This window comes from Loxodonta africana, chromosome 5 (assembly GCF_030014295.1).
Source record: "Loxodonta africana isolate mLoxAfr1 chromosome 5, mLoxAfr1.hap2, whole genome shotgun sequence".
Lineage (NCBI taxonomy): Eukaryota > Metazoa > Chordata > Mammalia > Proboscidea > Elephantidae > Loxodonta > Loxodonta africana.
The window spans coordinates 146,420,849-146,444,901 of NC_087346.1; the positions used below are offsets into that span (position 1 = coordinate 146,420,849).

Genomic DNA, 24,053 nt, shown 5'->3' on the forward strand with positions numbered 1-24,053 from the left:
ATAGACTCGACAGCAATGGGTTTGGATTTTTTTTTTTTTTTTGCAATCTGTAATTTGGATGGATTGAGCAAATCGGAAATCTTTTAAATCTGCCTTTAAGCATTGTTCTCTGTATTTCAGAATTTTTCTGGTTTGAAAAAAAGAGATTCGAGTTTTTGGGTAATGTTTTGCTACTTATTTCTAATTAAACATTAGCCTATTGTGACTGTTTCATCTGAACTGCAAAACCAAAAGGGTGGAACAATCTAAATCCTTAAGAAGATGGATTAGTTTAAACAACCTGAAAGTACACCACCAGAGGATTAGTTGGAAAGCACATAACACCCCACAATTAGTGGCATGTGTAAATAAGCCGTGGTAGTTTACAATGCAGTACTTATTGCCTGATGAAATTTTTACAGAAAAAAATAGTATGTTTACCCATACATGTGAGTGCATAAATGAATAGAAAATAATCTGGAAGTATACATCAGGCCTGTCCTCAATACGTAGAGGGCCCAGGAAAGAGGCCAAATGGGGTCCCAGATACTATCTATCAAAAAAAAAAAATCTATCGAGATATTTAAAAATCATAGATCAAGCTAGCAAACTGTTAAATAAAATATGTTCTACCCTTCCTTTGACAAATAACGTTTCTAATGACCCGGAGGAGTCCCTGAGTGGTACAAAGGTAGCACTTGACTACTAGCCAAAAGGTTGGCAGTTCAAACCCACCCAGAGGCACCTCAGAAAACAGGCCTAGTGATCTGCTTCCAAAAGATTATACAGCCTTGAAAACCCTATGGAGCAGTCCTACTCTGTGCACATAGGGCTGCCTGTGTCTGAATTAACTCAATAGCAAATAACAACAATGGCCAGAAGGTTGGGTTGAAATGTGGAATCCTTGGACTCTTCAGAGCCTGGAGCTGGAGCGTGGCAGGTTGGGGTAGGCTGGCCTCCGTCCCCAACCCTGGACTCCCAGTGCTAGCCCTTGGCCATCAGCCCTTGGCCTGTCCCCTCTCTGTTCACTCACAACTCCATCCCACATCATGAAGAGCTTCATATGCACATGTATGAACCCCCCAGCTTGCACAGCCAAGTTCTGTCGACACCTCCTCTAAAGATCCACTACTGGGCATCCCTGGAGCTAGGAGTATACACCAACACCGTGGTCCACCCTTGTGATGATGGACTGGACACAGGACACAGGCCCATGCAGGCCATTGATGTGGGCTTAGGACATTGGGCAAGGAATTCTGTCTGGGGTCTTGAGTGCTCTAAGAGAGGTCTAGAAGGAGGATGGGCACTAGCTCTTGGTGTATACATCCAGGGCTGAATTACCCAATAAGCAAGGTACTCACAGGCCCAATTGTACCTTCCCACCAATTTGCAGTGCACAGTTTCGCCTTTTCCCCACCACATCAAAGATGTGGTGAAACCCATGCAAAATTGCTTATCACAGACTAACAAGTAAATACGATTAAGCCTGTGGGTACCTTGCTCAATGCAAGCCAGTGCATACCGTGCTTACTAGTTAATCCGCCCCTGAATATATCCCTTTGGCCCCACAGAGTCCTTACCTGGTGGAGGGAGGCCTGGTCTCAGGGGGGCTTTGGGCAATGCCTTAGTTTCCTTTTTTTAATTTTTATTGTGCTTTAAGTAAAAGTTTACAAATTAAGTCAGTCTCTCATACAAAAATTTATATACACCTTGCTATATACTCCTAGTTGTTCTCCCCCTAATGAGACAGCACAATCCTTCTCTCCACCCTCTATTTTCATGTCCTTTCAGCCAGCTTCTGACCCCCTCTACCTTTTCATCTCCCCTCCAGACAAGAGCTGCCCTTAGTTTCCTCTTTTTCTGTAACACGTTATTGTTGTTGTTAGGTGCCATCAAGTAGACTCTGATTCATAGCAACCCTATGTACAACAGAAGGAAACACTGCCCAGTCCTGAGCCATCCTCACAAGCATTGCTATGTTTAAACCCATTGTTGAAGCCACTGTGTCAATCCATCTTGTCAAGGGTCTTCCTCTTTTTCGATGACTCTACTTTACCAAGCATGATGTCCTTCTCCAGGGACTGGTCCCTCCTGATAAAATGTCCAAAGTACGTGAGACAAAGTCTTGCCATCCTCGTTTCCAAGGAGCATTGTGGCTGTACTTCTTCCAAGACAGATTTGTTCATTCTTCTGGCAGTCCATGGTATATTCAATATTCTCGGCCAACGCCATAATTCAAATGCATCAGTTTTTCTTTGGTCTTCCTTATTCATTGCCCAGCTTTTGCATGCATATGATGCAATTGAGAATACCATGGCTTAAGTCAGGAAGTCAGGCACACCTTAGTCCTCAAGGTGACATCTTTTACTTTAAAGAGGCTTTTTACAACAGATTTGTCCAATGCAATGCGTCCTTTGATTTCTCGACTGCTGCTTCCCTGGGCATTGATTGCAGGATCCAAGTAAAATGAAATCCTTGACAACGTCAATCTTTTCTCCGTTTATCATGGTGTTTCTTATTGGTCCGCTTGTGAGGATTTTTGTTTTCTTTATGGTGAGGTGCAATCCCTACTGAAGGCTGTAGTCTTTGATCTTCCTTGGTAAGTACTTCAAGTCCTCTTCACTTTCAGCAAGCAAGGTTGTGTCATCTGCATATCATAGGTTGTTAATTAGTCTTCCTGGAATCCTGATGCCATGTTCTTCCTCATACTTAGTAATTATGTGGTAAGATTGTGGTAATTTGTTACCACATTTGTAACAACCTACCGCAATCATATGTCTACTTGATCCAAGCAGCTCACCCCTCACCAGTATCATTTTCTATTTTATAATCCAGTCGAATCCCTGCCTGAAGAGTTGGCTTTGGGAATGGTTCCTGTCTTAATGGCTTAAAACAACATGAATATTTTATCTTACAGATCCAGAGGCCAGAAGTCAATGACACAGGGCTCACTGGACTAAAATCAAAGTGTCCACAGGGCTACATTACTTTCTGGAGGTTCTAAGGGAGAATCTGCTTCTTCGCCTTTTCCAGCGTCTGGAGGCTGCCTGCCTTCCTTGGCTCATGGTCCCTTCTTCCATCATCAAGCCAGTATCTCCCTGACCATTCTTCTATAGTCACATTTCCCTCTGATCAAAGCTGGAAAATTTTCTCCACTTTTAAAAAGTCATGTGATTATATTGGGCCCACCTGGATAATCCTGGCTAATCTGCCCATCTCAAAATCCTTAGCCTTAATCGCATCTGCAGAATTCTATTGGCATGGAAAGTCACATATTCGCAGGGTCTGAGACTAGGACTTGGACATCTTAGGGGCAGGGTGAGGGCATTATTTACTTTACCACACGCAGGGATCCCACTTGCTCAGGTCTAATATATACACATGTGTTAACCATGATTGTCTTTAGTTATATGGGGTTATGGATATTCACTGTTTTCTGGTTTTATCGTCACTGGGAAGACATTGACTTGGAATAAGAAAAGGATATGTTTAAAATGGCTCAATTTTGTTTGACTTGGGCAGTTACCAATGTCCTTCTATTGTTGGGCATCTAGGTCCCTTGCAACCTTTATCTATTACAGTCAGCACAGGACAGAAATAACTAGTAGAAAAGAATTAGAAATGGAAAGCAAACAGTACAAGGTGTCGGGGGACAGCCCCAGCAAGGAAAGGCCCTCACCGTGCATCCTGGCAGATAATCCGAAGAACTGACACAGCCCTTTCCAGATTCATGCGTTCAGGGAAACTTACTGACACGGGCAAGCAGCTGCTCTCCAGTGGCGGCCAGCTGGAGTATTGTCCATAACCCCCTAGCAAGGGACCCAAGCTTATATACCATTCCTGCTGGGACCAAGGCCCATTGTTTTTCTCCTTGGGTAGTCAGTGTTCCCAGGGACTTCACGTCCAGGGCTAGATGTTTTCCTTCTTGTTGCTAAGGCATTGCTCAGCCTTGGCTGCTGGCTCAGTCGTGCCACTCCCAGCCTTGTACCTTAGCCCGGGTTCATCCCGAATTCATTCCCAGCATGCTTTGGGGAAGAGCAAAGCTGATTCCATTAGGAAGGGAATGCATATAGCTAAATAGCATTACCCTACATAAGGCAAAACAAAACCTTTCAGTTTCAGTTGCCATCAAGTCAACCATGAGTCATGGTGGCCCCCATGTGCCAGAATAGACTGGTGCGCATAGGGCTTTCAGTGGGGGATTTTCCAGAAGTAGATCTCCAGGCCTTTCTCCTGAGACTTCTATGAGTAGATTCAAACCATTAGACTAGCACCAGGAGTGTTAACGATTTTCACTACCTAGTATAAACGCATTGCTGTCAAGGTGATTCTGACTCATAGTGACCCCATGTGTTACAGAGTAGAATTGCTCCATTGATTTTTCTTGGCTGTAGTCCTTATGGAAGCAGTTTGCTAGGCCTTTCTTCCCTAGCACTGGGTAGTTCTAATTGCCAACCTTGAGGTAAGTAGAAGTGTGCAAACTGTTCATACCACCCAGGGACCTTGTAGCACCTAGTATGCTAAAATGTTATTTGCCTTTTTCACTGTCACTTCCTCACGAGTATACAGTCGCATTTCCAGAAGTTACCTGACATGTGATATGACAGATTGAGTTCAGAAGCAGATAGGAGGATTCAGCTGACTTCCATGAAGCCAGACAATAAGGAGATTTGCAAAAATGTAAAGCAATGAAACTCTTCTAGCTAGTTATTTCTGGCTTTGAAAAATAGTTATTTTTCATAAAAATGTTTATGGTAACATGTGATAGGTTCATTATTGTTTTAAAGTAATAGTTTAAATTTTTATCAGTTTCAATTTCTAATACCCACCAGTCATCTGTCAGCTACTGTGGTAGCTTGTGTGTTGCTATGCTACCAGAAACTATGCCACTGGTATTTCAAACACCAGCAGGGTCACCCATGATGGACAGGTTTCAGCAGACCTTCCAGACTAAGACAGACTAGGAAGAAGGACCCGACAGTCTACTTCTGAAAAAAATTAGCCAGTGAAAACCTTATGAATAGCAGCAGAACATTGATATAGTGCTGGAAGATGAGCCCCACAGGTGGGGAGGTACCCAAAATATGACTGGGGAAGAGCTGCCTCCTCAAAATGAGTTGACCTTAATGATATAGGCAAAATTTTCAGAACCTTCATTTGCTGATGTGGCAAGACCCAAAATGAGAAGTAACAGCTTCAAACATCCACTTGTAATCGGAACGTGAAATACATGAAGTATGAATCAAGGAACATTGGAAGTTGTCAAAAATGAAACAGAATGCTTGAGATCAACGTCCTAGGCATTAGTGAGCTGGGATGAACTGGTACTGGCCACTCTGAATCGGACAATTATATGGTCTACTATGCCTGGAGTGACGAAGAGGAAAGGCAGCACATTCACGGTCACAAAGAACATTTCAAGATCTACCCTAAAGTACAATGCTCTCAGTCATCGGATAATATCCACAAGCCTACAAGGGAGACCAGTTAATATGACTATTATTCAAATTTACTAACCACTAATAAAGATGAAGAATTGATATCTTTGAATTATGGTGTTGGTGAAGATTAAATATGCCATGGACTGCCAGAAGAATGAACAACTCTGTCTTGGAAGAAGTACAGCCAGGATACTCCTTAGAAGCAAGGATGGTGAGGCTTCATCTCCCGTACTTTGCACATGCTATCCAGAGGGACCAATCCCTGGAGAGGGACATCATGCCTGGTAAAAAGAGCAAAACATCATCAATCCTTGGAGAAGGACATCAGTGGAAAAGAGGAAGACCCTCAACAAGATGGATTGACACAGCAGCTGCAACAATGGGCTCAAACACAGCAACGATTGTGTGGAATGGTGAAAGACTGGGCAGTGTATTTCATTCTGTTGTGCATGGGGTCACTATGAGTTAGAACTGGCTGGACAGCACCTAACAATAACAACAATTTCTAATACAGTGAAGATTATTCACAGCTCCTGGGCCAGCAGGGCTGGAGCCCTCGGGGTAGGGTAGGTGAGGTGGTAACAAGAGGCAGAGGAAGCAGAAGGGTCTCCCAACCATGACAAGGAAAACTCCCCAAAGCAGGCCCCTGGAAGAAGGGTGGGGCATCCAACATCACATTTTAGAAAGCTCATTCTCACTGCCAGAAGAACAGTCTGGAGGGGGTGAGCTGTGAGGACGCTGACTGATTCAGTGACATAAGGAATTCAAGGAGAAGCACTGATGGTTCAGTGGTAGAATTCTTGCTTTCCATGCAGGAGATCTGGGTTCGATTCCCGGCCAATGCACCTCGTGTGCAGCCACCGCCCGTCTGTCATTGGAGACTTGTGTATTGCTGTGATGGGTGGAAGGTTTCAGTAGAGCTTCCAGACTAACGCGGATTAGGGAAACGGCCTAGTGACCTGAAAATTGGAAATTCTGAGAATCCGCCAATGAACACCCAACAGCCTGATCCACGAAAATGAAAACACCACAGTCTGATCCGCAAAGGATCATGGGTATGGCACAGGACTAGGTAGCGTTTTATTCTGTCATGCCTGGCAGGGGCCACATGGACCACAGTTAACAACAACAACAACAAACAACAAGGAACTCGAGAGGACTCTGTTTGGAGGGGAAGGCGGGGTGTGTGGTTTCCTGGCAGGTGGGAGTTGAGGTGTGAGTGAGCTTCTTGTCACCAACTATGATGCAGTAAATCGGCTTTAAACTGGTGTCCAGAAAATCTGTTAATCATTCATTGAAACATATTCCTTAAAAATATTCCTTTTATATATGTGAGACTGCATTGTACATACTGTGGACATGTTGTCAGGAGGGATCAGTCCCTGGTGAAGGACATCACGCTTGGCAGAGTACAGGGTCAGCAAAAAGAAGAAGACTCTCAAGGAAGTGGGCTGACACAGCGGCTGCTGACACAGCGGCTGCAACAATGAGCTCGAGCATGACAACGACTGTAAGGATGGCCCAGGACCGGGCAGTGTTTCGGTCTGTTGTGCATAGGGTCGCTATGGGTCGGAACCGACTCGACGGCACCTAACGACAACAGCATATATATATGGAAACCCTGGTAATGTAGTAATGGTTAAGATCTACGGCTGCTAACCAGAAGGTTGGCAGTTTGAATCCACCAGGCACTCCTTGGAATACCTATGGACAGAGTTCTACTCTGTCCTATAGAGTTTCTGTGAGTCAGAATCAACTCCACAGCAGTGGGTTTTATACATATATTTATATAAAGGATAGTGGTTCTGTTTCTTTCAGGCAAAGGGATGTGGATGGGAAGCCTGATCTGGCCATTTACTGACCGTGGTGGGGGGCAGTTCTTTACCTCTCTGAGCCTCAGTTTGCCTATTTATAAAGTCGGGGTAAAAGCCTCTACCTCTTCTGATTGTTGTGGGAATTCAACTAGAAGGTGCACTGAAAGTTCTCAACATAGTGCCTGGTATTTAGTGCGGTTGTCGTTGTTAGGTGCTGTTGAGTTGGTTCTGACTCACGGCAACCCCATGTACAACAGAACAAAACACTAACCAGTCCTGCGCCACCCTCACAATTGTTGTTTTGCTTCAGCCTATTGTTGCATCCACTGTGTCAGTCCATCTCACCGAAGTCTTCCCTTTTTCACTGATTCTCCACTTTACCAAGCATGACGTTCTTCTCCAGGGACTGGTCCCTCTTGGTTACATGTACAAAGTACATGAGACAGTCTTGCCATGCTTGCTTCTAAGGAGCATTCTGGCTGTACTTCTTCCAAGACAGATGTGTTCGTTCTTTTTTTTTTTTTTTTTTGGCCAATAAATCGCCTTTTTTTGCTGGAGGGTCCCTTTGAGTGGCCATCAGAAAACCTTTATCATTTTTTCTAAATTCACTCTCTCCCTCCCCCGGGGCAGACTTAGTCACCCATTTGGCAGGGGTGGGGGTTGGTTACTCACACACTTGCCTAATTGCACCTGAGGAAGAGGTAAGGTAATGCCAGCCCGGGCTGAGCTGCTGGCCCAGCCCCGCCCCGCCCCGCCCTGCCCTGCCCCGCCTGATGTCACCCCATGCACAGGGGCCAATCAGCCAGGCCTCCGCCCTCGCCAGGCACCTGGCTTGCACTTGAGGTGAGAAAGCAGGGCGGGCTCCCCCTCTTCCTCCTTCCTCACCTACTCCGCCTGGGCAGCTGTCTTTGAGCCTTTACAGCCCTCCCCCAGGGCCCCTTCCTTTTCAGGGCCCCTTCTTCTTATAAGGCAGGGATGGGGGAAGGAGAGGCAGGGAGCCACCTTACTGAAGGCAGTTTGCTTTTTGTTTGTTTGTTTTTTCCAAGGTTTGGCCTTTGAGCCAGCTTTTACTTATTTTTTTTTTTCCTAAACTGTGAACTTTTACTTTTTTTTTTCTCTTCCCTGACAAAAGTTGTCGCAGGGAGGCCACTGCACAGAATAGGAAGTGGACCGTGGAAGGGGTCAGTCGGTTTGGATGTAGAAGCCTTAAACAGGGAGGTCAAGTGCAAATGCTTCCGGTGTGACCTTCATGTCCTCCCCACCAGAGTTTCCTTAGAGCCAGGAGCTTCATGGGACTTTGAATCACTTCTTTAAGAGGCAAATTCCAGGGGGAGACAGGTGCCTTTGTTAGCAACAGTTACTTAATGTCTCTCGAGTAATTGTAAAAGAAATGACAGGTGCCCTGCTGAAATGCTCTCGCACTGTTGTTTAATCTTCTCTCCTGGGAGGTTTGTATTATTGCCCCCCTTTTACAGGTCAGGAAACTGAGGTACAGTGAGGGTGGTTTACACAGTTAGTAAGTGACAGCCAGGAAGCAAAGCCTTGGTGTAACAGCTCTTGTTTTTCCACCTCTCTTAAACCACAAGAGATCAGGAGACCCTGGGTGGCACAAAGGGCTAAGTACTTGACTACTAACCAAAGGGCTGGCAATTTGAACCTACCCAGATGTGCCTCAGAAAAAAGGCCTGGCAATTTGTTTCAAAAAGGTCATACCATGAAAACGCTATGGAGTGCAGCTCTACTCTGTACATATGGGGTCCCAATGAGTTGGTATCAACTTGACTGCAACTGGTTTTGATATCGGGCTCCAGAATCAGGATGTTGTTTTTGTTAATTGCTATCCATTGGCTCAGTACCCTGATGATCTTATCTATAACAGAATAAAAGTCAGAATAAAAACAAACAAACAAAAAAAAACTGTCGACATTGAGTCGATTCCTACTTATAGCCACCATATAGGACAGAGTTGAACTGCCCCGCAGGGTTTCCAAGGAGTGGCTGGTGGATTCAAACTGCTGACCTTCTGATTGGCAGCCTGAGCTCTTAACCACTACACCACCAGGGCTCTGAAAGTCCAAACAGGACACACTAATTTCCTGGGCAGAAGACATAAAAACAGAGCAAGGAAAAAATACCCATCTTGATGCTGACTGTCCACCTTGTAGTGTGGTGTCTCCTTGAATGTCCAGTTTGTCTCCATAGCAGCTAGACAGAAAATCCCACTGTTTATTTATTCATTCAGCAAACATGTGGGAGTCCTTCTATGAGCCAGGCATTGTTGTACAGCAGTGCAGCAGTAAGACAAAAATCTCCGCATGTGTGGAACTAACGTTCCAGTCGGAGAGAAGCCAGGCAATAAACAATTTTTAAAAACCTGTTGCTGTTGGGTCTATTCTGACTCATAGTGACCCTATAGGACAGAGTAGAACTGCCCCATAGGGTCTCCAAGAAGTGGCAGGTGGATTTAAACTGTTGACCTTTTGGTTAGCAGCCAAGCTCTTAACACTGCACCACTAAAAAAAAAATAAGGCTCCAATAAATAATAAATATAGGAAAATAAATAATTATATAGTGAAAAAAGCGCTGTGAGAAAAATTAGAGCATAATAATGGAGATTGAGATGGTAGGGTAGAGCCCCTAGATAGTGCACACAGTAGATGTGCTTAGCTGCTGATGGTAAGGTTGTAGGTATAGGTTGTAGTTCACCCAGAGGCACCACAGAAGAAAGGCCTGGCGATCTACTTTTGAAAAATCAGCCATCGAAAACCCTATGGAGTGCAGTTTTACTCCGACACACATGGGGTTGCCGTGAGTAGGAATCAATTCTAAGGCAGTTGGTTGTTGTGCTGGTTGAGGGCAGGGGAGGTGGAAGCAAGCTGCATTTTGAATAGGGCTTTCAGGGTAGGATTCATTGAGAAGGCAGGGAGAGAGTAAGCTTACCGCTGTCTTAGGAAAGAGTTTTCCAGGTGTGGTGAAGGGCCAATGCAGTGCAATGAGGCTGGAGTGTGCCTGGAGCAACAAGGAGGCTAGTAGGGGTGGAGAGGAGGGAGGGAGTAATGGAAGGAGCAAGAATAATAGGAAATGAAGTCAGAGTGGTGGGGAAGGGCAGTCATGTCCTACAGGATCTTGTAGATCTTTGTCAAGACTGTCTTTCACTCAGGGTGCCCTGGGAGACAATGGAGGAGTGACATGATTGGACTTTCATTTTAACAGAACCATTCTACACTGTGTGGAGGACAGCGTGCCAGGAGTCGTAGATGGAAGCAGGAAGACCAGTTAAGAAGTATTCACAGCAATGCAGTTGAGAGATGATATCGGCATGGACCAAGGTGGGAGGAGTGAAAGTGGAGAGAAGGACTTGGATTCTGGATCCGTTTTGAAGATCTAGTCAATAGGATTTGAATTGGACTGGACATAGATCCGCTATGGTCGGAAGCAACTCGACGGCATTGGGTTGGGTTTTGGGACATAGGTTAAGAACACAAGGAGTCAAGGATAATTTGAAGGTGTGAGCTGCTGAAAGAATCGACGTGCTGTCACTTGACAAAGGAAAGGCTATGGAAGGAATGGGGGTGTGTAGGGGGCTGATTAGGATTTCATTTTTGTTCCCCAGCAATGGTGCAAACATGTGACAGGGCACAGCCACATTTGGTGTGTGTGCTTTCCCTGTGCTCCAGTGGTAACCATCACATTGTGAACTGGGTTTTCACACCACCATGCCCTTGCTTCGGCCTTTCAGTCTGCCCCAGCATCCCGTCCAGAGCAGCTGCCTGGCACGGTTCTAACTAGTTGCTCTCAAGCGGACTCCAACTCATGGTGACCCCACGTGTGTCAGAGTAGAGCTGTGCCCCACTGGGTTTCCAATGGCTGATTTGGGGAAGTAGATCACCAGACCTTTCTTCTGAGGCACCTCTAGGTGGACTTGAACCCCCAACCTTTCAGTTAGCACATTAATGTTTATACCACCCAGGGACTTGTAAATTTCTGTTATTGTTGTTGCTAGATGCCGCTGAGTTGATTCTGACTCATAGTGCCCCCTGTGACAGGGTGGAACTGCTCCATAGAATTTCCTTGGCTGTACTATTTATGGAAGCATATTGCCAGGTCTTTCTCTCGTGAAGCTGCTGGCTGGGTTCGAACCACCAACCTTTTGGTTAGCAGCCGAGCTCTTAACCATCACATCACCAGGGCTCCTATACCATAGTGACTGTACCGTATTGCACTTCCACCAGCAACACATGAAAGGTCCAGGTACTCTGCATTCCTGCCAACACTTGGTATTGTCAGATTTTTTTTTATTTTAGTCATTATAATAGGTATTATGGTTTTTTAAAAAATTTTAACCATTCTAATAGGTAGTGGTTATGTTTGGTTCCATCATATAGCATTCCATTCACAGAAAATTCTAGAAAATGGAAACTCACCTATAGTGACAGACAGCTGATCAGTTGTTGTCTAGGGATAGGGATAGGGATGGGAAAAGAGGGGTAGGAAAGGAGCATGAGGAAACTTTTGGGAGTGATGTAGAGATTCATTTTGTTTTTATTGTGGTGATGGTTCTACAGATATGTAAGTATATAAAAAAGAAAAAAGTTGCCATCAAGTCGATTCCAACTCATGGTGACCTCATGTGTGTCAGAGTAGAACTGTGCTCCAAAGTGCTTTCATGGCTAATTTTTGTGATCTTCTTCTGCAAATTAGCTGATGAAAGTCCTATGGATCATAACAGAATATTGTCAGATATAGTGCTGGAAGATGAGCTCCATAGGTTGGAAGGCACTCAAAATTCAGTGACCACAACAATGGACTTGAATATACCAACAATTATGAAGTTGGCACAGGACCAGGCAACATTTTGTTCTGCTGTACATAGTTGGCTCTGCGTCAGAGCCAACTCAAAAACAACTAACAACCTGCTTTGTACATCTTGCTATAAGCACATTCTGCCCTGTTTTAAATTCATTTGCTTCTCTCTGACTAGACCTTTAGCAACCAAAGGGCTGGAACTGTGTCTTGATCATCCCCGGTTGTTGACAACAGTTGTTATCAAATCGATTCTGACTCATTGAGACCCCAGGTGTTGCAGAGTAGAATGGTTCCATAGGGTTTTCACAGCTGTGATCTTTTGGAAGCAAATCGTCAGGCCTTCTTCCAAGGTGCCTCTGGGTGGGTTCAAACCAACAGCCTTTTAGTTAGTAGCTGTGCACTTAATAATTTGCACCACCCAGGGACTCCTTGATCATCCCCAAACAATGTATTTTTGATAAGTGAATGAATGAACAAATGATTTTTTTCATAAGCATAATTGAGTAGTGAATAACCTAAATGTGGATAAGCAGGGCTTCGAACTGGTTCATTCCAGTTTGTTACAGATTGAACTGTGTCCCCGAAAAATGTGTGTCAACTTGGCTAGGCCATGATTCCCCGTATCGTATGATTGTCCAACATTTTGTCATCTGATGTGATTTTCTTATGTGTTGTAAATCCTACCTTTATGATGTTAATGAAGTGGGATTAGTGACAGTTACGTTAATGATACAGGACTCAATCTGCAAGATTAGGCTGTATCTTAAATCAATCTCTTTTGAGATATAAAAGAGAGAAGCGAACAGGGAGACATGGGGACCTCAAACAGCCAAGAAACAAGAACCAGGAGGATAACATGTCCTTTGGACCCAGGGTCCCTACGCTGAGAAGCTCCTTGACTGGGGAAGATTGATGAGAAGGATTTTCCCCAGAGCCAACAGAGAGAGAAAGGCTTCCCCCAGAGCTGGCACCCTGAATTTGTACTCCTAGCCTCCTAAACTATGACAGGGCAAATTTTTCTTTGTTAAAGCCATCCACTTGTGGTATTTCTGTTGTAGCAGCACTAGATGACTAAGACACAGTTCAACCCCCTTGCTGAGAATTTACATTTCCATCCCAGATATACTGAATTAGAATCTACATTTTAACAAGATCCCCAGGTGATTTTCATGTATACATAAGAATTTTAACAAGATTCCCAGGTGATTCTTATGTATATATAAGAAGCTACATATACATCCATACATAAGAATCGCCTATAGTTCTTGTTAAAATACAGATTCTGATTCAGTATATCTGAGGTGGAAATGCAAATTCTCAGTGGGATCAAACCAGAATGAACCAATTCAAAGCCCTAAAGAAAAGCAATAGATCCCCATGGGTCTGTTCCTCTGATTGCCCCACTCCTGATAAATACTCAGTGAAAGTCAAGTAAATGAGTGCCCCAAAACTTGAGGTTCTTGACCATTTCTTCTTTCCTAAACTGGACTGTCCAGGGAGAGAACCATGTCAGGATTTATTCCTCTCTCTTCTTCTAGCAAGAGGGACCCTGGTGGCACAGTGGTTAACCGTTTGGCTGCTAACTGAAAGGTCAGCAGTTTGAACCCATTGGCCTCTCCATGGTGGAAAGATGTGGCAGTCTGCTTCCATAAAGATTACAGCCTTGGAAACCCTAAGGGGCAGTTCTATTCTGTCCTACAGGGTTGCTATGAGTCAGAGTCAACTCGATGGCAATGGGTTGGATTTGGTTTGGTTCTTCCAGTGCTGATACCAGTGAGAGGCACACAGGAGGCTCTCTGCATGAGTTTATTGATCAACAGAGACTCTTCCCTCTTATGTCTCCACAGAAGGAGTTCACCAAATCTTCCTGCTCCCTGCCTCGCTTTGTGTGTCTTCTGTCTCCAGAAGGGATTATTGCTCCAGAGCCTCAGGAGGTCAGGAAACTTACTCAACTTCAGACAGCTTTGATGGAGGATTCATATATAAGCTTTTCCAGAACCTTTTTCAGAGCCAGAAACTCTCAGGTCTTGGTCTGTGTCATGAAGTGGGAAAAGACTTAGCTAAGAATACCCTCAGTGGCAGACCAGGACTTTAACACACGTCAAGAAAGCCTTTGCTTGTACTTGTTAGTTGCCATCAAGCCAGCTCCGTCTCATAGTCATCCTATGTATAACTGAACAAAATGTTGTCCTGGTCCTGTGCCATCTTCTCTATCGTTGGTCTGCTCGAGTCCGTTGTTGCCACCATTGTGTATTTTGAGTACCTTCCAACCTAGAGAGTTCATCTTCCATCACTATATCAGACACTGTTCTGTAAGGAGTTCTTATCATCCCTTTTTCTTTGCAGATGCCCGGGAAGAATAAGTTGGTTGTCCCCTCCTCCAGCCCCTCTCCCTACCCCCTATGGAGGAAATCTATCAAGAATCACTTTCCTGAGAAAGTGCACCCATTTTGACTATCACCTGCATGTTCATTCCTGCTGGTGACTATTGAGAAAGAAATTGGGAAATGACTCAATGACCTAGGTGTCCCTGGGAGGCTAGGCTTTGTAGGGGATCAAAAAAAAACACCTGCCTCCTGTTATCTCTCCTTTGTTTCCTTCTGGGCTGGGCTCTGGCTTGGGCAAGTGTGATTCATCCATTTCTAATGAGAAAAGCGGGCCTAACATGGCAGCCATCAGCCTTTACCCAATGCATCGGAATCTCAGGGCTAGGTTCCAGCAGCTGCATTTTTTATTCCCTTCCTGCCTCCAGGTTATTTTGAGGCACGTCGAGTTTTGCTAATAGCTCCCTTCCCCGTTCACATTTGTTGTTGTTGTTAGTTGTCATCAAGTTGATTCCGACTCATGGCAACCCCGTTTATTACAAAGTAGAACTGCTTTTTAGGATTTTCTCGGCTGTGATCTTTAAAGAAGCAGATCACCAAGGCTTTCTTCTGCAGTACTGCTGGGTGGATTCAAACCACCAACCTTTAGGTTAGCAGTCTAGTGCAAACCATTTGTGCCATCTACAGACCTCCAATTCATGTTTAACGCCCCTAAAACTTAGTTTCCCCAATAACCCATTACCCATTGGCATCTAGAGGATTCTGACTTGTAGTGACCCTATAGGACAGATTAGAGCTACCCCATAGGGTTCCAAGGAGTGGCTGGTGGATTCCAACTGCTGACTTTTTGGTCAGCAGCCCAACTCTTAACCACTGTGCCACCAGTGTCTCTATACACGTTGCCGTTGAGTCGATTTCGACCCATAGTGACCCTATAGGACAGAGTAGAACTGCCCCATAGAGTTTCCAAGGAGCGCCTGGTGGATTTGAACTGCTGACTTTTTGGTTAGCAGCTGTAGCACTTAACCACTATGCCACCAGGGTTTCCAGTTTCACTATTTAGAGGGACAGTTTCCTAATAGGCCTCTTAATATATCGCAGTATGACACACTAAGTGTCACTATAAAGTTGTGGTGGGCAGAATAATAGCCCCCCAAAGATGTCCACGTCCTAATTCCCGGACCTATGAATATGTTACCTCACGTGGTAAAAAGGACTTTGCGGATGTGATTAAATCAAGGATGTTGGGGTAGAGAGGTCATCCTGAAATAATCTGGTGAGCCCAATTTTGAAGCAGAGAAGCTTTACCAGCTTTGGTCAGAGGGAAATACGACTACAAAGAATGGTCAGAAGAATGCAACATTGCTGATTTTGAAGATGGAGGAAGGGGTCACAAGCCAAGGAATGTGGGTGGCTCTGCTTTGTTGGCAGCAGCGTCACTAGGAGGGTGCAGGGAGTGCAGACCACACGAGGTAACATTGTCAGAGGGGGTGACATCAAAAGGACTGTCTAAAATTTTCGTGCAGTGTTTCAGCAGAAATTTATTATTTTTTAAAAAAAAAAAAATCCCTGTAGTTAGTTATAACAACAAAAACATTTTTCATGAGCCCAACTTACATGCATCAACATACCAAGAAGGCTGAAACTCTATACGAATTTACTTTTGAACATGCTAAGGTGTTCCCATACAAGCTGTCATGATTACCCAATTACAGTGATGTTTCGAATCACGTGGTTTCGTCTGCCGTGCTATAAGCACCCGCTGTTTTTGTTGCTGCTGGTATTTTTATAGTTGCTGATTTTGTCAAATTTTCTGATGTTTTAGCTACAATAGTGTGGTAATTAGTATTTGTGAACCCATATCAATAACTTTTGAGAATGAAGTAGTAATTAAAGGAAAAGGAATGATATACAGGAGTTACAGTTTACTAGTAACATTAGTACAAAAAACATTACTAAGGATTCTGTATGATCTGGTATGGGAGGAGGTCCATAGTGGGGAAGGAGATGACCCCATGAGTTATCACCTCACTGGGTGACACCAGCCCTAGTGACACCACTGGTTGTTGTGTGCCGTCAAGTCGATACCAACTCATCATGACCCTATAGGACAGAGTAGAACTGCCCCCATAGAGTTTCCTAAGCTGTAGTCTTTATAGTAGATCACCAGGTCTTTTCTTCTGAGTTTGTCTGATTAGAGTGACTGGTGGGTTTGAACCGTCAGCCTTTTGGTTAGCAGCTTAGTGCTTAACCATTGCACCACCAGGGCTAACACCATGTGTAGCTCTAGAAGATGGAAAAGCAAGGAAACAGATTCTACCCTAGAAACTCCAGAAAGAGACTTAACCCTGTTGACACCTTGATTTTAGCCCAATGAGACCCATGTTAGACGTCAAACCTCCATAACTCTCAGGTAATAAACTGTGAGCTGTTTTAAGCCAGTACATTTGTGATAGTTCTTTATGGCAGCAATAGAAACTAATTCAGAGGTATTCTGGGCCAAAGTGTTTAACCTGAACCTAATGGAGTGTCTGCACTTGATTCTGAGTGCAGGAAATTCAGGGGCTAAGGAGCAAGTTAAGTGACATTAAGGAAAAATCCAAATCCATTGCTGTCGAGTCAATTCCGACTCATAGTGACCCCTAACCGACACTAGGAGGAAACAATCAGACAAACTCAGAAGGCAGCGTGTTCTTAAAGGCAACTGGCCTAGATTATTCAAAAGCAATGCTAGGGTAAGCAGTCCAGGAGGGAATGGTTAGTCCTATGTTATGGTGGACAGGGGAGTGCACAACCAGCTGAGAGAACTGGTAGACCAGAAGAAGCCTGGACTACTGACAAGGAGCTTGGCAGCAAAATCAGGACCAGGCGACTAGTCAGCATGAGCCATGCCTTGGGGACATCAATGCAGAACAAGGACCAGTGGCCTCATCTCTAGCCCACCCACTCCCTCCTATCCCTAGATACCTTCTTAAGAACAAGGCATAGAGGAGGAACACTCTTGAGAGGGTGGGAGAACAATGATGATGAGCAGTTTTGTCTGCACTTACTATTTACCCCAAAGAGATTGAGTTAACCCCAAAGAACCAAAAAAAAAAAAAAAAAAACCACACTGCTGTCAAGTTGATTCCAACTCATAGAGACCCTATAGGACAGAGTAGAACTGCCCCATAGGGTTTCCAAGGAGTGGCTGGTGGATTCAAACTGCTGACCATTTTGGTTAGCAGCCAAGCTCTTAACCTCTGTACCACCAGGGCTCCACCCTAAAGACAGTGCCTAAAACTGAAAATGATGAGTTAATGTTTAATTGCCATTCTAACCCCTTCTGTCCTTACCTCTTCTCCCACCATCACGAGCGGGAATGGGGACTTCAGAGTGTGAGGAGACCAGTTCACAGAAAACAAGCATTTTTTGTAGACCTGCATTGTAATGTGCTCATTTCCATTTGTAGACTCAGAGTTTATCTCACAGTCTCCTGACCTTCTGACACATTGGTCACTCAGCCTTTCTGCAAACATTCACTCTCCATGACTATAGGGCATCACACTTTCCTCTGCCTTTTCGATGGCTTCTTTTCAATATCCTTTGCCAGCTTCATCTCCTTTCTGACCTCTATATGTTGGAGTGCTCCAGGGATCAGTCTTTGGAACACTGCCTTTGTCATCGACATCCATGCCTTCCAAAATATCCCAAGACTAACATCTCCCCTAGCTTCAGACTCTTCTCTCTAATCACCTACTAGACATATTGTTTGGCTATCTAGTAGGCATTTCAAGTTAAGCATGCCCAAAACACAACTCTTGATTTCCCCATCTACCCCTCCCCAAACCTACTTCTCCTGCATGTTCCCCCACCTCTATAAGTGACACAAACAATGTCTTTATTAATTTTATGTGTCAACTTGGCTAGGCAATGATTCGAAGTTGTTTGGCCAAACACTGATCTAGTTGCTGTTCCACAATGTAATCTAATGTAAATTGTAATGCAACTTCTTTCCATAAAGGAATGTAATGTAATCAAATAATCAGCTGCAAAAAGAGTTCCCCTAGGGTGTGTTCTGCCTCCAGAATATAAATAAATGTTTTAGCAGAACTTTACACTGGACTCTTCCATGGCCTGATTTACAGATCTTGGGATGCAAGCCTGTAAGGCTCTCCAGCCTGTTGCCTGACCTAAGGGTTATGGCCATGCCAGACCCCACCATCACATGAGACAATTCCTTGAAGTAAATTTCCATCTATCTCTCTCTCTATCTCTGTGTATGTCTTTCTCTCTCTGTAGATAAACAGACAGACAGATAGATAGACAGATAATCTCACTGGTACTGTTTCTCTAGAGAACTCTAAGACAGAAGGTATCCATTTATACAGGTCATAACCCTAAGATCCATCCTCGATTCCTTTATTTCCTTTAAGTCTCACATCTAATCCATTAGCCAATCCTGCTGTCTCTACCATTGGAATATATTCCGAAATGTCCTCTGGTCACCAACCCCACCTCTACCCTCTGGGTCTAAGCCATCAACACTTTTCATCTTGTGTCATAACTGGGCTTCGTGCCTCCACCCCTATACAGCAATTCTCCACACAGCAGCCAGAGTAAGTCAGCAAAAACAGAAAACACACCAATCACTCCTCTCCCAGTACCCTCCAAAGGCTTCCCGTCACATGCAGAAGAAGATCCAAACTCCTGTCCACTGCCTGTGTGTCCCTAATGATCTGGCTCTGCTTCTCTCTGGTCTCATTTCCAACTACAGTCTGCCTCACTTACCCTGTTTCAATCACACTGGCTTGCTTGTGGTTTTTTAAAAAAAAAAAACACACACACCCCAGATTCATTTCTAATGTGAGGTCTACACTCCCTGCTTTTCTCTCACTGAGGAGGCTTGCCTTCAGTATTAACATGACTAAAGGAACCGGTATCCTCATAGAAGACATTCTTGATCCCTCTGACTCAAATAGCACTCCATTATCATGTCCATCTTCCCCATAAGTAGGGAGAGACAGCTTGAGAATGGGGTCAACACAGGGGACAGCAGAATTGAGAAATGGAGAGAGATCAATTCATGATACAACAGTGTGAGCTGTTCTAGCCATGCCTGGACTTGGATTCTTTGCAGTATCATGAATCGACAGAATTCCTTTTTTTAATGAAAACTCAGTTTGGGTTGTGTTTTCTGCCACTTGTAACCAAAAAAATCTTGGTATGAGAACGAAATCCACATTACTCACTGTGTACCTTGACATGCCCTATCTTCACCATCTTCATCAACATGATTTTACCTTTCCAGGAAACACTTGCCCAAGAATATAAAAAGTTGCAAATAGCTTTGTTGTTTCCATGGGGAACTTCCTGAGAAACCAATTTAAATGAACATCAGACTGCTGAATTTTTTAATAAGTAATATCAAATGACTGTTGATGCCTCAAGACTCATAAATCTCTCCTGGAAACCCCTGTCTTGCTGTCTCCAACAATCCTCAATCATTATATCATGGTCCTTACCCAATCCTCATCAAGCCCCTCAATTGAATAACCCACATAAATCTGACCCTAAAACCTCATAAATATCTTAATATCCTGATTTTGTCCTCCCCACCCTGAGAAGCTGCTCAGACTCTGTCTGGGTGGTGATCTCCTTTACTGTGGGAGGCAGTAAACTCAGCTTGGTTTATCAACAGATTACGTTGGTGGTGTTTTCAGGGAAAAACCATTTAAGAATAAAAACAAGTACCTAACTCTGAACTGGGAGTCCCTGGATGGTGAAAATGGTTAACATGCTCTCCTGCTAAGTGAAAGTTTAGTGGTTCAAATCCACCTAAAGTTCCCTCAAAAGGAAGGATGGCAATCTACTTCCAAAACTCAGCCATTGAAAACCGTATGGTACACAGTCCTACTCTGACACACATGGGGTCTCCATGAGTCTAAATCTACTTGATGGCAACTGGTATTGGTAGCCCTGGATCTGGGCTCCACAAGCGTGTGTATGTGTGTGTATCTGTGTACGGCCAAGGGCTTCCTGAAAAGAGGTGACATTCAAGTAGATTCTTTCTTTGGCCAGATGGGTTTCACAGGCTTTCTGTTTACTTTCACCTGCCCTGTCATTCTTAGGGATCTCTTTGCTTGTGTCATCACTGAAGTTTGAAACTTTTTTGTCTTCTTTTTCACCTATAACAGTTTCTCTAACGGCAAAGGCCACATGATACAGTGGACACTCTTGGAACCTAGGTTGAGTCCTAGGCCTTATGAAAAATAATGATTTGAAGGGGGGTGGGTTAATTAATTTTTGAGCCTTATTTTAAACTGGAGCTAACAATACCAGACTTTTGGTGCAAAATAGAGCAGACAAAAAAAAAAAAAAAACCCAACCTGATCTCATGTCATTTTGTAACAGCTCAAAATATCATTTTCTACCTTTCTGAAATTGATTGGTTGCAGTAATAGTTCTAGAACTTTTCAATATTCCAGTACTATTATTTTTCTTTAAATTGATCCAATTTAAAATTTAAATTGATCCAATTTAAAATTTAAATTTATTTTAAAAGTTTATTTCACTATAGTAAAATAAAAGCTAGTATGATTTTATACATAGAAAAGCTAATTATAAAAATAAACACAATGTGAAGAAAATCAAATTAAAGACTAGCCAGAAACTGCTGCCTTGCCTAGGCTCTCTTTTCATTAAAAAAAAGAAAGGAAGGAAAGAGGTAGAGAGAGAAAGGAAGGGAGAAGGCATAATAGCAGCAAATTGAAATCATTCTCTTTGTTGTAATCAGAAGTATTGGGGAAAAAAGGTAAAGGGGATGGTTTCTCTTACAATAAGACTCAATATTATTTTATGCTCTTTCAGTGCGTGATCTAAAATGACTACATCTATCACCAAAAATTGTTTCTTATGATTAAAAATCTTACTCTTTGGGAAACACAGAACTCCAAGGTGGGTACAGGAACAGAAAGGAACACTGCTTTTGAAGAGGAGGAATCCAGTGTCTAAGCTAAAAAAAGAAAGAGAGAGAGAGAGGGAGTGCAATACATGTTTGATAAAGAGGTGCCGTGGCGGTTCAGTGATAGAATTCTCACCTGCCATGTGTGAGACCCAGGTTCCAATCCCAGCCGATGCCCCTCAAGTGAAGCTACCACCCATCCATCAGTGGAGACTTGTGTGTTTCATCAGAGTTTCCAGACTGAGAAGGAGTAGGAAGAATGGTCTGGTGACCTACTTCTGAAAAAATTAGCCAGTGAAAACCTATGGCTCACAACAATCTGATCCCCGTGTACACAGGGTCACCATGAGTCAGGAGCCAACTTGAAGGCAGCTAACAACAAAAACAGCATATTCGATGGGGACTTGGAGGATGAAATGCTGCTTGCTCTGTAAGGCAAACATTTTCTCTACTCTCCCTCAGAAATTCTCAGTAAAATCTACAGTGCCTGCCAATGCAGGGTAAAAAAAAAAAAAAAAAAAAAAAATGCAGGGAGTTCCACTTAAATACAAAAGAGCGCTGAGTTAGGCTTCAAATTGCTGCGTGGCAACAACAAAATCTGCAGTCAAAGGAAGCCAGAGCATGGGTCGTAAGTGCCATTTTGTTCAACAAAAAATTATTGAACATCTATGAGATCTAGGCATTGTCTTGAGCATTAGGAATGTTGTTGTTGGGTGCTGTAAAGTCAATTTTTGACTCACAGTGACCCCATGTGACAGTGTAGAACTGCTCCATAGGGTTTCCTAGGCTGTAATCTTTACAGAAGCAGATGGCCAGGTCTTTCTCCCATGGAGTTGCAGGGTGAGTATGAATGGCCAACCTTTTAGTGAGCAGCCAAGCACTTAACAGTCGTTTAACCAAGGCTCCTACAGAGAATGTAGAGATGAGCAAAGCATGTTTTTCCCCTGGTGAAGCTCATAGTAGTGGAAGGACATGGGAAAGGGTGCCTTCCTATAAAACAAAACTATTTTCTTAGGGTTATAGGTTAAGTTTCCCATCCTGTTAGTTTTTAGAATAAAACTCATCGCTGTCAAATTGACTCCAAGTCACAGCAACCCTATAGGACAGGCTAGAACTGCCCCATAGAATTTCCAAGGAGTAGCTGGTGGATTCAAACTGGTGACCTTTTGGTTAGCAGCTGAGCTCTTAACCACTGCGCCACCAGGGCTTCAGTTTTTAGAATAGGAAGCAAATTTTAAAATAACATTGTGTGCTAAAAATAACAATAAAAAATCAATTTCACTAGTAACTGATTATCTCTCAACCAATTCTGAATTTCTGGAAGTTGGAGAAATTGAGCTGGCAGCCCCACCCGGGTTATGGAGTCAAGGTTTCCTCTCCCACTTTTGGAGTCTGGTATCATTGGCACATGCTGGTAAATGCTACAGAACAGTGCTTCTTAAATCTGCCTGAAAAGCCCATCCATCAATACTTTTGAGTCTGGAGTCCACCAATATGTTGCTCGATAAATTCACAGTGCCATGACATTCAAAGATCAATCAGATGACCCACTGGTGGTTCGTTGTTCTATAGATGATTCTTGGATTATAAGAGCATTCCTACTTAGGAAATGGGGAGGGAAATACCAAGTGATCAAACATGCATTGACCATGTTTGAGCCTGACGATAACTGCAAGAGTATCAAACCTCTCCACCCACTAGGCCTTTGGGCCAGGGTTGAACCAAATTCCCACTGAACCTAGTAGTGAGTCATCTGCTTTAATCAGTTTCCCTGTGGCCTACTGAGTAACATGTGGCGATTAAAGGAATTCAATCTTACATAAACCTGGAGCACCTCTCGTGATTCTTTCAACATTGGCATCAAATTGAAAAAAGAATGTTGTATGCTTTCCAGAGACAACACTTTGCTTAAGCCAGTTGAGCAAATTGAGACAGAGAATATTTTTCTTCTTATTATTATTAAAAATCCCTCTTAGGTAAATACCATGTCATATTGCATTGGCAAATTTGCTGCAAACTTCCTTAAACTGTTAAAAAGCAGAGATGTCACTTTGAGGATTAAGGTGCGCCTGACCCAGCCCACGGTATTTTCAATTGCCTCATATGCATGTAAAAGTTGGACGATGAATAAGGAAGACAAAAGAATTGATGCATTTGAATTATGGTGTTGACGAAGAGTATTGAATATACCATGGACTACCAGAAGAACGAGCAAATCTGTCTTGAAAGAAATCCAGCCAGAGTGCTCCTTAGAAGGGAAAATGGTAAGACTTCATCTTACGTACTTTGGAAATGTTTTCAGGAGGGACCAGTCCCTGGAGAAGTACATCTGGCTTGGTAAGAGGGTCAGTGAATAAAAGAACGACCCTCAGAGAGATGAATTGACACAGTGGCTGCAACAATGGGCTCAAACATAGCAACAATTGTGAGGATGGCACAGGACCAGGAAGTGTTTCGTTTGGTTGTGTCATATTATGCATAACCTACGACTCAGCAATCCACTCCTTAAGGATATGCCCGCGAAGCGTGTCCATATGTTTGCCAAGAGGCATGTATGAGAATGTAGCAGCATTATTCCTAGTAACCAAAAACTGGAAATAATCCAAATAACCACCAGCAGTAGAATGGATAAATAAATTGTGATACGTTCACCCAATAAAATACCATACAGCAATAAGAATGAAAAAATTACAACCACATACAACCGTAGGGATGAATCTCACAACCATAATGCTCAGCTGGAGAA

At 43.5% G+C, this 24,053-nt stretch overlaps 1 non-coding gene and 1 pseudogene across 1 annotated transcript; both read left to right on the plus strand.

Annotated features, from left to right (window-relative positions):
- The first annotated feature begins 1,048 nt into the window (after positions 1 to 1,048).
- Positions 1,049 to 24,053, plus strand: part of LOC100660573 (hypoxanthine-guanine phosphoribosyltransferase-like) — a 63,054-nt pseudogene continuing 40,049 nt past the window's right edge.
- TRNAG-UCC (transfer RNA glycine (anticodon UCC)) lies at positions 6,195 to 6,265 on the plus strand. The gene has a single exon. It is a non-coding gene; the product is annotated as a tRNA-Gly (tRNA).